Below are 11,554 nucleotides of genomic sequence, written 5' to 3'. Positions count from 1 at the left end.
ACAGCCACAGTCTTCATGTCTGAAAGAAGATTTAGCTGTTTCATTGTTTTGCTCCCTCTTGGCTCCATGTATGTTATGTATGTGCGTGAATACAAGAATGGGATGAAGATGTCTAGACTGTGAATTCTTCTTCTTGTCAAGTGTTTAGGGATAAGACTTTAAAAGATTTTTTTTATATAGCAACGTACAACAGAATACAAATAACAAACCAAGAGAGTGTCCTGGATAATTTTCCTATATTGGATTGACAAAAGAGACTTGCTAAAGCTTTGAAGAATTTTGTGAGAAGGGACAAAGAAAAAATGAAAAGAAATCAAGTTTTAGGTCACTGTTTGAATGGCCTAAAGTTCAGGGTTGTTCAAAGTGAAAGACAGGATTTTAAAGTTGCTTTATTTGATCAAGGTTAAAGTAGATTCGTTATTATCTCTGGTAACACTTAATGGACTTTTGCTGATCAGGATTGAACGAAGGGGCTTTAAGTATTTGTTTATAGTTAAGAGATAGGATATGGGAAGAAGAGGTTGTTTCTTGTATTTTAAGAGAAGATGATAAGTTACGAAAATGGTTTATATTTGTGATGAAGAGGGAAATCATTTCTTTCTATAGTTCTTTTCTTTTTCTTTACTATATTCTCATTTCTTTCTTGTCTATTTTCTTTCTATTTTTTATTTTCTGCACTTTTTTAATTTGCACTGGTTTTTTTACTTTTTTCATTGTAACTTTTAATAACATCACTGTTAAAAAAGGAACATAAAACAGAGTCACTATATTAAGCTTTAAAAGGAGATAAACAACAGGTATTTTTATTTGTTTGTTTTGCTTCGCCCCACCCCCTTAAGATTATCCACTATCACCACAGATCAGCAAGCAATTAAAAAAAATAGAGTTTAAGCTTTGATAAATAGGCCCCATTAAAATCCCCTCCTGGGGGAAAATAAAAGAAGGGGAAAAACTGCTAAAAATTCCATTGTTCCCTTTTTGATGGTAACCTAAAGTCAAAGCACGGACCACTGTGAATAATGATAATTAATAACCATAATTAATGATTATAGTGCATCTCTCAGAGGCACAATAAGGAGTGTCTGGGGACAAAGAGAAAAGATCTCGAAGTTTCTACCTGCCGACAAAGTTGGGGGACATAACTTTTCATACCACCTGGCCCAGGGGTCGGCAACCTTAAACACTCAAAGAGCCACTTGGACCCATTTCCCAGAGAAAAGAAAACACTGGGAGACGCAAAGCACGCACACACAAGGGGGGGGAGCTTGATTGAAGAGTTTAATTAAAAAGAAATAGAGGTTGTTGTGCATGAGTTCTCTCCCTCCCTCTCTCTCCCTTTGTCTCCCTCCCTCTCCCTCCTCTCTCTCCCTCTCTCTGATCTTCTGCTCACCTGGCCAGCTGGCCTCACGCTGTTCTCCAACAAGCTAACACACACATTCTTATTGGGCTGGCTCTCTCCTGCCCTTGGTCTGCCAGTCCTCTTCCCCCACTCAGTGTGTGCGTGTGAGAGAGAGAGAGAGCTGCTGCTTCCTGCTTTCTGCTGAGACGCAGCAAAGGCAGGAGCCCCGCCCAATAAGGTTGTCAGTTTGTCTGAAACAGCGTGAGGCCACTCTCTTTTTTACACACACGCACACAAACACAGAGAGAGAGAGAGAGAGAGAGAAAGCGAAAGTGCCTCTCTCTGTCTCTGTCTCTTTCTCTCTCTCTGCAAATGACGGAGGAGGCTGGGAGCCGCAGGAGAAGGCTCAAAGAGCCACATGCGGCTCCGGAGCCACGGGTTGCTGACCCGTGACCTGGCCCCAATTTAATCTATTTTGGGCCATTCTGTCTTTTACAGGTAGTCCTCGACTTAGGACCACAATTGAGCCCAACATTTCTGTTGCTAAGTGAGACTTTTTCAGTGAATTTTGTCCCAATTTACGACCTTTCTTGCCACAGCTGTTAAGTTAACAACACGGTTGTTAAGTGAATCTGGTTTCCCCATTGACTTTGCTTGTCAGAAGGTCGCAAAAGGTCATGATCCTGGGACATCGCAACTGTCATAAATATGAGTCAGTTGCCAAGCTTCCAGATGTATAGGGTTTCCTGCCTGAGCAGGGGGTTGGACTAGATGACCTCCAAGATCCCTTCCAACATTATTATTATTATTACTACTATTATTACTACTACTATTATTACTATTATTGTATTATTATTATTATTATTATTATTATTATTATTATTATTATTATTATTATTATTATTATTATTATTATTATTATTATTATTACGTGACCATGGGAAGCTGCAATAGGTCATAAGTCACTTTTTTCAGCACCATTGTAACTTCAAACGGTCACTAAATGAACTGTTGTAAGTCGAGGACAACTAGTATTCATCACTTGTACTGTTCATAAAAGCTCAATATGCTGCTTTTGTTTTAAAAGCAGTGCTACTTAAACCAGCCTATTACGAAAGCCCAAACTTTCAGAACACACGTCTTTGTGCATTGGAATATATTAAAAGTTTAGAGTGCAATAGGAACTTTATTGATCCTTTGCTACTCAAATATTTCAGTGGGCTGGAGGCTGAAAGGGTGGAGGGCAGTTCTTGTAGGTTAGAGAGATCAGAGAGCAGGTCACGGGAAAGACATCTGCTAAAACCCTGGGGAATAGCTGCCTGTCCAGATACTTTATACATTGCTGAGCCTGATGGGGACAATACCTCGACTTGATCAATAGAAAGTCTACAAAATAATGGCATGTTGTTTTTTTTAAAAAAAATCATTTGTTGGAAGAACAGGGTGGAAAAATTGTGGCTGGTATTTAGGCCACATCTGTAGTGGGTTACTTCCAGACATTCATCCTGGATCATATCAGATATGGAGCTGGTGTTCAGTAACACAGTGAATTTCCAAAAACTTTGAGGGATAAAGAAACAAACAAACGATTATCGGACCCTCCTTATTTAAAATAGGACAGTCTGGAATTGAGCAAACTTACCTTCTTGGAAACTTGAAAGCTTCCAGCTGTTGCAAAGTTTTCAAGATTGCACTACGTTTCATTAGACAAATGAATGCTCAGGAGATAAAATATATATATCAATATTTCAGATTCCATAAGTCTCTCTGTAGCTTTTGCAGCAAGAGATTAACATGATGTTTCTGAAAACATCAAGCGTTGTGCAAGCCTTCTGTTGAGTTAATAGAGGTATTGCCTCAAGAATTTTGGAAGTTATTTTCTCATGTTGCTTTTCTTTTTACCGCACTGAGTTAGCTGAATCAATCGTCTGAGCAGAAGGCAAGTTCTCGTTTCTAACAAGATATATTCTGACTTAGAAGATAAGGCAGAGTCCCACTCTCTTAGTTTGTAGGAAGTCTTGGGCAGTTGCTCCATTCCAGTTCTTCTAAATGGAGCAGAAGGAGGAGATTGATGGGAAAGACCCCTGTCTGAACTTAAAACCATTCCAAAAATCTGATTTTAAAAGTTACCCGTAAACATGCAGTTTTGAGGTGAGAAAAGAGAGAAATCTATTACAGGTAGTCCTCAACTTACAGCCGTTCATTTAGTGACCGTTCGAAGTTACAAGTGTGACCATTTTTCACACTTAGGACCATTGCAGCACCCCCACGGTCGTGTGATCAAAATTTAAATGCTTGGCAACTGACTCATATTTATGACGGTTGCAGTGTTCTCCGGTTATGTGATCCCCTTTTGCGACATTCTGACAAGCAAAGGCAATGGGGAAGCTGGATTCGCTTAACAGCTGTATTACTAACTTAACAATGGCAGTGATTCAGTTAACAACTATGGTAAGAAAGGTCATAAAAATGCAGCAAAACTCACTTAACAGCAGAAATTTGGGGCTCAGTTGTGGTTGTAAGTTGAAGACTACCTGCATATGTTTGGGGGCTGGGATTAATATCAGTGAGGTTGAATTAATAACTTCAAAATAAAAAGTACGTGTCGCTTTGTCCTGTGCCAGGCTTTTTTATGAAGTGTAATCCCCTGCACGCTACTCAAACAATTAAATGCAGCCCTCAGCTGCAAAAGGATTGAAGAAACCTAGAGGAGATAGAACTGCTCTCAGTGAACAAGTACAGGAGGTCCTCAATTTTATGACCAGTTGTTTAGCGATCCTTCCAAGTTATGACAGGCTGCCCTGGGATACTTACGAACGGGTTCCAAACTTCCGACAGCTGCCCATCCCTCATGATCACGTGACTGCATGCCAGGCGCTTGGCAGCATCCCATGGTCACATGACCATGTTTTACGCCTTTGGTTGAAAACCAACAAAACCGACAATGGTTTTAGCAAAACTGTCCCAGAAGCAAACCATTGGTTTAACAACTGCCACAAAAAAGATTGTAAAATTGGATCGGTCACATGGGCGACCCATTTTGCAATCATCACAACTTACAACCATGATGGGCAGACTCCAATACAGTCATATGTCAAGGACTACCTGCAACTAATTTTGCATAAGGCACTTTTCTGTTTTTCTAGTACCAAATTATTCTGATATTGTCCCTGAAGATGTTGTGATTGGACTCCGATACATAAAGGATTTGTACTGAACTGGCAGAGAGCAAGGCATGAAGAACTTCTGGTTGTTAGAATGCATAATATGACCAGAGTCACAGTTATGTAGAAGCCTCCCTGGGTTTCATTCACATGTGACTGAAAGGCCCAGCGAATCTTGGACCCCTGAAGAGAAAACCAATATGGACTACTTGATTGCTACAATTTTGAATGCGTGCCCAGATGTTATTACAAGCCCATGAAAAATAGTTTATGGGTTTTTTTTAAGGATACAGGGTGCATTAAAGCCATTCCCCAGTTCTGTTATGAGGAACATCACGTTCATAGCAGCAGCCCATAACTGTCTAAAGGGGCATCTGTGAGAGAGTCAATGGAAGGTTGCACCTTAACCAGGGTTTGTGGGTTTTTTATAAAATTAACAGTTTGAAAAACAGCTGCTGAGGCTGAGTTTCAATGGCATAAATGTCCTTGTCACAGGAAAATAAAATAAAATCTCCTCCGAGTCCTGATTTCAGGTGATCTACGTTGACTCATCTTGACAGCAACGCAAAACTGGTTTTTGCCATTGTTTTCCTCCATAAATACTTTCTCCTAAAATTTATGTTCTGTATCAGCCTTCAGCAACTTGGTGATATCCAGATTGAATTGTAACTTAACAGAATAACAAAATAACAGAGTTGGAAGGGACCTTGGAGATCTTCTAGTGCCAGGGGTAATCAACCTTGGCTCTTTTATGACTCGTGGACTTCAACTCCCAGAATTCCTGAGCCAATTGAAGTCCACGGGTCATAAAAGAGCCAAGGCTGACTACCCCTGTGTCTAGTCCAACCTGCTGCTCAATCAGGAGACCCTATACCAGGCATGTCAAACTCGCGATGTCATGTGACATCACGCGACGTATCGTGACTTTTTCCCCATTGCCGGCAATGGGGTGGGCGCGGTTTTGGCGTGATGCATCTGGCCTGTTTGACCTGCCTGCCCTATACCATTTCAGACAAATTGTTGTCCAATCTCTTCTTAAAAACTTCCAGTGTTGAAGCATTCACAGCTTCTGGAGGCAGGTTGTTCCACTGATTAATTGTTCTGTCAGGAAATTTCTCCTTAGTTCTCGGTTGCTTCTCTCCTTGAACCTGAACCAAACCTAATCAGTAAGAGTCCAGAACAAGCCCGTCTGTGCCAAGATAAGGATGCTGTAGGTCAGGATCTAGATACCTTTAGCATCTCCTTTTCCCATCTTCCTTCTTGTCCAATGTGATCAAACCCTTTGGGGTCCCTTCATTGAGGGAATGTTGTCAGCCAAGATCTTGAAGGCAGGTCCTTTCAACTGCTGTCCCCAACTCTGCTGAGTTTCAGAAATATTATCAATACCAGGCTGCCCTAGCAAGGCCTGGGGATATGTGTGCTCTAACCTTGTTCTTTCTTACAGCCCGGGGTGTTTGTTTTTAATTGAGTTTTGTTTCTCTGGGCGTAGAAGTCAGGCTTCTGACTGTTGGATGTTATTATTTGTTTGTCAATGTTAGAGCCTTTACTTGCAGTACTTGGTTGCTCAGAACTAATAGCAATCAGAGCGGTTTATGAACCAAAACAGTAAATACCTAAATAAATAACCCTCCTTCATCTGTTAGCATTCCCTCAGTTGATCAGACAAGAGCCATTCTGTAGGTTTGGCTAATGCTGGATTTTTGTATTATTATTTTTACTGTACAGTCACTGATGCTAGATTATTGTTTGCTACCCTGGACTGACATGGCTCTCCTACTACAATGTCTACAAGTGGAAGTTGGTATGACTGAAAGTTCTCCATACAAAACAGCATCTAGAAGTGAGAAGCAGAAGTCTCCCAGATGTGCACAGTTTTGATTGGCAAAACATGCTTTTGTATTAGAGATAGTCCTCGACTTACAACCATAATTGAGCGCAAAATTTCTGTTGTTAAGTGAGACATTGTTTAAGTGAATTTTGCCTCATTTTTACGACCTTTCTTGCCTCAGTTGTTAAATGAATCACTGCAGTTGTTAAGTTAGTCACACGGTTGTTAAGTGAATCTGGCTTCCCCATTGACTTTGCTTGTCAGAAGGTTGCAAAAGGTGATCACATGACCCCGGGACACGGCAACTGTCATAAATACGAGCCAGTTGCCAAGCACCTGAAATTTGATCACATGATCATGGAGATGCTGCAAAGGTCATAACTGAAAAATGGTCATAAGTCACTTTTTTCAGTGTTGTTGTAACTTTGAATAGTCACTAAACAAACTGTTGTAAGACGAGGACTACCTGTATTGTCATACAAATCCCCTCCAGCAGCTCCAAATATTTAGGACTGAGGGCTTCAGAGAGAAACCAGCCTTTTAAAAGAATCTTTATTTGGCGTCTGCCTGAGCAGGAAACCTACCCAGAGCCCGGTGTTTTCCATTTTGGTCCCAGCAAAAGCCTGCTAGCAGAGACAGCTTGTTGTGCGGTGAAGGTATCAGACTAGAAACTGGGAGACTGTGAGTTCTAGTGCAGTCTCAGGCACAAAGAGAGCTGGGTGACCTTGGATCAGTCCCTTTCTCTCAGCTCTAGGAAGGAGGCGATGCAAAGCACTTCTGAAACCAGGCCATGCAGACCGTAGGGACCTCTCCAGGTAGTTGTCAGGCATCAACAGTGACTTGAACTTACCAAAAAAAGTTCTGTTACTTAGAACGGTTTAGTCACCCTAATCTTCTTTCAGCAGACAAGGAAAAGGGGCTTTCTTAAACAAAGGGTTCAGGAGGAATCTAGGAACTGTCTGGGTTAAGTCTGAGGTAAAACCTTCAGGTCTTGGCCCAAATGGAGTATTCCACCCCCCCTTCTCTCTGCCAAGAAGAAAATTGCAAACAAAGACCTTCCATTCTTCCCCTCAGCGGCTCCCCATCTGTCCTTCTTTTCTTCCTTCTAGACCCCAGGCGAGGGGAGGTGCAGACCGGTGTAACTGATCCATTTTTAAAACCTTCGTGCCAGGTGCATGCTTTCTCAGCCAGGTTTCAGCAGGCTGCCCCTCGGCTGTTATGCGCATGCACACATACACACAAAAGGAAAACGCACAAAGGTTGCCTTTTTTTTTTTTTTTGGTCAGACCAGAATAGTAGAACAGCCAGGTCAGAAAGTTTAAACGAGAGAGTAGGAATAAGTTTGGGAGGACTTTTTAACCATTTCACAGACCTGGAGGAAATTCTGTGGCTCATTAGAGACACCTAGTGGAGACGAGGCACTCAAAGTCTTCTGCCAGAGGTGGCTGGAGGCACGCTTGGTACTTCTCTTTGATCTGGGATACCCATCATCCCCTGCTTTCTTAGGATCACAGCAGGTCGTTCCCTTATCTATGTAGCTATGGAGTAATCTATGTATTGAATCAGAAGATGAGGTCCCCATTTGTATAAGGGTGATACTACCCAACACCATAGATAGATAGATAGATAGATAGATAGATAGATAGATAGATAGATAGATAGATAGATAGATAGATAGATAGATAGATAGATAGATAGATAGATAGATAGATAGATGATAGATAGATAGATAGATAGATAGATAGATGATAGATAGATAGATAGATAGATAGATAGATAGATAGATAGATAGATAGATAGATAGATAATCGAACTAGCAGATAGGACAATTTCCATTTCTCCCATGTTTCTCCATGAGACAAAAACTATACCAGTTGAATGGTTGCCTGTACCAGCCCAAGAGAGCATCTCTGTGGGGCTGCAAGGGCATCTTTGCCTTTCTCTCCCTTTCCTGGTCTTAATGCAGCCAAGTGTAAATCCAAGCAGAAGGACACGAGCTGTCTTGGTCTACATAACTGCACAGTGCAGTTGCTAGAGACTACATGGCAGACTTCTGAGCAAGCCTGCGAAGTTGCTGAGATCCTTGCAGAGGAGAACAGCCCTCATTTGGAGGAATACTGTAAATTTTATTCAGGATCTTCATGGCAGTTGGATTTTTAAAAGGATTTTATTCCCTGTGACTCTCAAACTCCAAACAGGCTGTGATCAAACCTCCTACCATCTTTAAAGAGTCCCAGGAGATGCGGATGTTTAGCATTTTCCCCCTGCTGTTTTCTCCATTTAACACCTCTCCTCCTACCCCCACGAAGCTGTTTTCATTTTGCAGCGGAGGGGGGGGAAAAGGTATCCATATAAAAAGGTATCCGTATCATGCTTCTGTCTGTCTGTCTTGCAAAAAAGAAAAAAGAAAAAAAACCAGCAGATTTTTAGATTGGAAAAACAGCAGTGGGGGAGGGCTGGGTTTTTTTAATAACAACCCCCCCTTCTTTCCCAGCACAGTTGTCCCAGTTGAAATCAAACTGTTCTGCACTTGCTTTAGATGTTTTCAAAATCAACAATAAATCTGGTTTCCCGCATCACATCTGTTTTGGCCCGCCTGGTGTTTTTGGGGAGAAATGAGGATGTTCAAAGCAGCATCAGAGCCAGATACCTTAATGATGGATTCTATTAAAATACATGAGCTTTTGAAGACTCTCTTGTGTGATAGTGCAAAAAAGTACAGAAAACAGCAGTCAGGGTATTCTTCCTAGGTGGGACAATAATCAAAATCTCAAGTGGAAGCCTCTACCAAATATTTAGAGTGAAATGCTCCAGTTTTGCAGCACGAGGCAGATAGCCACTGCTATTTTACTCTCCTGGCATCCCAAATATCCTCAGAATCATTGATCAACACCACCAGGCTATTTTGACAATTTTCCCTGCTCTAATTTTTTTTTTTTTTAAATGTCATTGATCTTTGGGAATCAAACTCTCCACCATTATCTCTCTTCTGGGGTATTAATACCTAGAGACAGAGAATAAGCATCCTATTATTATACAGGTGATCCTCAACTTATGACCACAGTTGAGCTCAACATTTCCATTGCTAAGCAACTTAAGTGAATTTTGCCCCATTTTACGACATTTTTTGCCACAGTTATTAAGTGACTCAGTGCAGTTGTTAAGTTAGTAAGACAGATGTAAAGTGGATCTGGCTTCCCCGTTGATTTTGCTTGTCAGAAGGTTGCAAAAGGTGATGACGTGACCCCAGGACACTGCAACCGTCATAACTATGAACCAGTTGCCAAGCTTCTGAATTCTGGTCACATGACCACGGGGATGCTACAACTGTGATATGTGCGAAAAACCCATTGTAACTTCAAATGGTCACTAAACAAATGGTTGTGAGTTGAGGACCACCTGTATAGCAGGCTGCCCCACCTTTAAGATCAGTACAATTGGGCTCAGTAGCAGCTGATATGCCCAGAGGTGTAGAGAACTGTGATCTTAACACGGATGGAAGTTGCCAAAATGGGGGGGGGGAAATAACATAGAACATTCTTGAGAACTTAAGGTTTGCAAGTTGCTCAAGTAGTATCTTCACTGGATACTGACCACCTTGTTTCAGTGCTTCTGATGAATTGTGAGCCGCTGTGGCCACGGTCCTTCTGTCTCTGTCTCTGCTCTCTTCAAGTCCAGTAGATCTAATGGAGCACTTGTCATCTCAGAGTGCGTTGCGAGGTTTCTGGCTACTCTGTCCAGGGTAGAAATGGTGGTGTAAGGTTGGACTAGAAGTTCTCCAAGGTTCCTTCCAACTCTTGTTATTCTGTTAAACTCTGATATGAAGGAGTCTGGTGCACCAATGCTCTCTGCTTGGTGGGGGGGGGGAATGATTGTTACAAGCAATCTCAAATCCAAGGAATTCATAATCTTGGGCTAGGACCTTTCTGAGTTGTCCTGGATTTCTTCCTGAACAGAAAGGAATGCTGGTGGGCTCTTGTGATTAGCCAGCAACATGAAGCCCCAGGATTGGCAAAGCTATTTTTGTTTAATCCAGAGAGTAGTACCTTCTACTGGGTTGTTGTTCTTTGACCATCTGCAACTGATCCAGACATACTAAACAAGATAATATAGATCTAGCCGTGTTTCTGACCTTATCACTGAGGCAAGAGTCTTGGCTTAAATAGAAGTAGACGCTGATTTGTGCCACCTTTGCTCTGCAGAAGAACAAAACAAAGGTCTCATTGGGTGGTGGGATCCTCTCATATGCAGTGAGATTGGTAAACTGACTAGACCAAGCCATGCTAATCTCTGGTTGATTATTTCCCCCCCCCTTCTTCTCCACAGAGAATTCAGGTCTAACAGCAGGAGCAGCAAAACAGAAGGTGAGTTGTGAAATGTGGATTTTGTGTTCCCTTCTATTCCCAAGAGATAGCAATGGAACAAACAAGTATAGAGGGGTCTTTGGTACAAGCAGCTTGACATACTTAGGTTTCCCCAGCATTTTGCGTGCAGCACAGCCTGTGTTTACAGAATTTGCTTCCTTGCACCTGGAAAAAATTAGTAGTAGTACTATGTGGTTGACGCTTAGTGATATATGAATATGTAGTCATAGGGAGATCTTGGATCTTATTTGTGACACCAATTCTTGAGTAAAGACACGGTTTGCCCTTCTGATCTTGCACCAATGCTCTGCAGGGATTGTTTTTGGATCTCCCAGTACTTGGATTCAATATGATCTTCCCTGATCTAAAAAGGGGAGTAGGAATCTCTGACAAGCTACAGTACAAGTGGAGAACCCTCCAAGCTTTCTAGGTCTCTGCACCCAGCTTTCCAACTTGCTCAGGGAACCCCTATAACAGTGATGGCGAACCTTTTAGAGACCAAGTGCCCAAAAACTGGCCCCGCCCCCACTCCACCCCCTGCCCCNCCAGGCAGCCCAGCAGCGCCATGGCGGCCACGCCCTCTGCCTGCACCCCACAGCATCAACTGTGTGCAATGGGGCGTGAGGGCAGAGTCTTGTCTATGCTGCCTGGTTGCCATGTCCTTGGCTGCGCTTTTTCGCATGGGCCACGCTCGGGGGCGACTCTCCTCCAGGGGGGCTGCTGGTGAGGAGGGGGTCATGGGGGAGGCAAGGTTGGGGCAACTGCATGTGTGCCCACAGAGAGGGCTCTGAGTGCTGGCTCTGGCACGCGTGCCATAGGTTCGCCACCACTGCCCTATAATAAGGGAACCATTCCCTTC

This window comes from Protobothrops mucrosquamatus, unplaced genomic scaffold, assembly GCF_001527695.2.
Source record: "Protobothrops mucrosquamatus isolate PMUCROS unplaced genomic scaffold, P.Mucros_1.0 scaffold321, whole genome shotgun sequence".
In the NCBI taxonomy this organism is placed as follows: Eukaryota; Metazoa; Chordata; class Lepidosauria; order Squamata; family Viperidae; genus Protobothrops; species Protobothrops mucrosquamatus.
Note: the sequence above shows the minus strand (reverse complement) of the source record.